General features: G+C 30.2%; 1 pseudogene; it reads right to left on the reverse strand.

The window, feature by feature from the left end:
- Window positions 1–2,966: 2,966 nt before the first annotated feature.
- The window catches only part of LOC112503033, a 16,679-nt pseudogene continuing 15,523 nt past the window's right edge, over window positions 2,967–4,122 (reverse strand).

Raw genomic sequence — 4,122 nt, forward strand, 5'->3', positions numbered from 1 at the left:
AAGGATAATATGGTAATTAGAAAAAAAAAATGGCTGCAATAATCATGATCTTGATCTCGTTAATGTATTGGTCACTTGATCATCATCATCGATGACAACAACGGAAGTCTAGTTGGTGATATACGATTTTGATCCCCTTAACGATTATATCATTGATTTCTATCTATTTTTTCTAGATCATATATCGCAATTCTAGGATATCAAAATTATCAAAAAATTTAATTCTTTCTCAAATAAATCTTGTACTCAATGAATCTGAATGTTGATTTTGATCCTAAAACTATAATGTTATATGTGAATCTAAGATTAATTTGTCAATTAATTAGATAGTTCACATGTGAATCACTTAAAACAGTTCATATGTGAATCTTTGGGTTCATATGTGAATGAGTTAAATAGTTCATATGTGAATCACACAGGTTCACATATACACATATTGTTTTTATGTGAATTACACAGGTTCACATATGCACACATAGTTCATATGTGAATCATATGTATTAACATATGCACTTGTTTGCCGCATAAGTCACAAAATTACCTCCTCTATCTTCTGCATAGTTGTTACAATGAGATCGAATTATCTGGTGTTTGCACAATCAACCCCTAACGTATGCATACCGTCTAGATGAACGGTTACTTATGTTATTCAGTTTTTCACTTTTTTTGTGGTTTTCCCCTTGAATCACCCTATATAAGGCCTGAGTTTCGGTGAAAATGAAAGTTATGGTTAGAAAGGTAAGAAGAGATATACATATTTGGATCGATCATAATTGAAGATCAACACTAATGCGGTGCATCGAGATGCGCAAGATAATTCTCGTAATAAGCGCAATTCATGGGGGGTGACGATAAAATGATCAAGAGTCCACATCCTTTCTTATGTTTTCACATTTTTATTCTAGCACGGTCCTTCGTCTTTAGATATAATGTAGGGTAGAGTTATTTTGCAAACCAAGTCATTTGTACAAATTGTGAAAACCGTCGATTTCATTGTTTATTTTAGTGAAAAGGTTTCATGAAATTGTTTAATATGATGAAATTGTTTCAAATAATTATGAACATTATCATCTTCATTTTATTTATTTTAATAAACAAATTTCATCAAAATGAGAAATACATAAAACAATTCACTTTTGACATAGAAACAAAAATACATGAAACGTTTTCATCATGAAATGAATTATTTGAGAAAAATTCGTCATATTAAACAATTTCGTGAAAAAAAATCACTAAAATAAACAATGAAATTGACGGTTTGTACAAATATTTTGGTTTGCATTTTATCTCTCTTTCTCTCTCTCTCTCTCCATATATATATATATATATATATATATATATATATATATTAACAAATAAAAATATATGAAAATATCAAAAGCAGACAATTAAGAAAAATTAGAAAAGAATAATAACAAAGCATCCTTGTTAAATTATACCTTTGCTATTTTGCTAAAATGGTTGTTTGTTGTTGATGAACATTTAGAGAGGATCATTAACACATTTTTAGAGTATTTTCCTTCAAAAAATGGATATAAATGTATTCTTTTTTGTTTTTATCCAATGGATTTGAAAGGAAATTATTATTTTATACTTATAATTTTTTTTTTTAAAATGCATTGAAAATATGTTAATAATACAATTATTATTAAAATCTCAAAATAATTATTGGATTGATGTAATATTTTAACTTTTCCTTCTATACTGTTTTTAAAATTTATAAAAACACGTTGAAATGAATGCAACGAGGCAATGAATGCATGCCCCCACAATCCCAACTGCCCCCACATTTAATACTATATTTCTCTCTCTCTTTGTTTTTTTCCTTTGCTACTTTTTTTTTTAATTGAGAGTTAAAGAATGAGTAAATTTTTCTTAAATCTCTAAAGTTTATAAAATAACATAACGGTTGAAAAACATTTACCACATCTTAACAACTGAAATATTAACAAAATAAATTGAAGCTAAGAAAAAACCAATAAGACATATAGTTATATATATACATATAAAGGTTCAAATGAGAACGATGATCAAATATGAAAACAAGAAAATAGACAAAATAATCCATAAAATCACAACCTCATCTTCTCTCAAATATTCCCTTGTGGTTCTACGAACTAGTAAAATAGCTGCACAACCTCATCTTCTACGACTCCAATACACCTGAATCAATTTCCACATAAATGCATGGATGTTGAGATATATATACACACACACACACATGAGGTTATGATCATGGATTGTGTTTTGGTGACAAGCTAGTAGAGTTAAGATGAAAAGCGTAAGAACGGATTTCCACCCTTGTAAGCATATTAAGATGAGATGCACCGGATCTCGATCAATCCCCGTAGCAAGCATGATTAATGGACATGTTTGAGATTAAAGGTGATTAAGCGTCGAGATCTCTTCTTACGCTTCTCATCTTAATTCTCTTTCTCCAACGATCATTCGCCCATGTATATATGCATATTACAACTTCAGAGATACACATATTATATATATATATATATATATATATATATATATATATAGGGTTGGATTCACGTGAGACCAAAGGTTTTTCATGAGACCCGTAAGACCAATTTATGTTTATTGATCAACTTTATAAGCTAATGATCTAAAGGTCTAAAGTTGCACAGTGACAATTTTGTGATTATTGAGAAGTCTCGTGGCGTTTATGAATATTCCTAATCACAACAATATCCTAATCACAACAATATTATTATGCTAATAAGCGACGGATTGCTTGAATTTCCATTTTACGATATGATAAACTTTAGAGCATTTATTATGACAGTTATATAATCACCATAAACAATCATTCCTAATCACAACAATATCCTAATCACAACAATATTATTATGCTAATAAGCGACGGATTGCTTGAATTTCCATTTTACGATATGATAAACTTTAGAGCATTTATTATGACAGTTATATAATCACCATAAACAATCATTCCTAATCACAACAATATCCTAGTACAAAATTCATTGAAAAAATGGTTCCAAATTCCAAGAAGCGTACTTAAATATCATCTCTCATATAGGTATATGAGCAAACCACCTCTTAACCATTTCAAAACATTCTTCAGGCATAAACTCTTGAGTTGTATGCCTTGCTCCCTGTTATCAAAAGAAGAATTTTCACCAGCTTAATATGTTGATGGTCAATTTTCCCTTTGTGTGTGTGTGTATATATATATATATATATATGTGTGTGTGTGTGTGTGTGTGTGTAATATGTTTTACCTTAAGAGTCACAAATGCTAAAGAATAGTTATCACGGGCATAGACGGTTTTATATCCTGCATCTTGACCATTAACATACCATGCATCCCAATTAATATCTACTATTGTCAAATTAAGAGAACTTATCCAGTTACTGTGACAACTCTGCATTTTGGAATTTCAGGTTAGTATTCCATTTAAGGACCTTTATTGAAAACTAAGTCTTTCTAGGATTTAGCTTCGATGATCTGAGATCATCTTGCTTATCTTCCAAGATTAGTTTGTTAGGTCACGTTTCGGCGGGTGGCTAACCAAGTTAGTTCGTGCATTGCCAAATAGTTTTGAAATATTTTCACATAAAAATAAAGTCGATATTTTCGTTTCGTTCTTCTTAAAATTCAAATTTCCAAAGTTCCAATCTTTTATTTTTGGTTGCCAATTATTATTTTGAAAGAGGGGAGTTTTAAAAATCTTTTGTCAAAATTGTTTAGTTTGTTGTATTTATTAGGGTCTTTTATTTTGTAAATAAAAGTCTTTTTGGGCTTGGGCCTTTAGAGGTCAGCCCATTCTTTTTATTGAATCCACATATAAATACCCCTTCCCTTTTGAAAGTTCTTCATTTTCCAAATTTCCAGTCATTTCATCTCTCTCTCTCTCTAACTCCATCACTTTCCAACCGATTCCATTTCCAAGCAAAACTCAAGATTTCCGCTATTCTTTAGACTAGTTCGTAGTCAAGAAAAGGTATGTTTTAGAACTGTTTACTTCTTTTTTTGATGTCCGAAAGTCTTTATCTTTCTCCCTACTCGACTCTTTGATTAAGATTTATGGGATTTAAAGAGAAGAGATTATTCATCAAAGACCCGCATGTGTCTTCGTTGGGATGATAATC

The sequence above is a fragment of the Cynara cardunculus genome, unplaced genomic scaffold (assembly GCF_001531365.2).
Source record: "Cynara cardunculus var. scolymus isolate 2C unplaced genomic scaffold, CcrdV1 Un_Scaffold_2427, whole genome shotgun sequence".
In the NCBI taxonomy this organism is placed as follows: domain Eukaryota; kingdom Viridiplantae; phylum Streptophyta; class Magnoliopsida; order Asterales; family Asteraceae; genus Cynara; species Cynara cardunculus.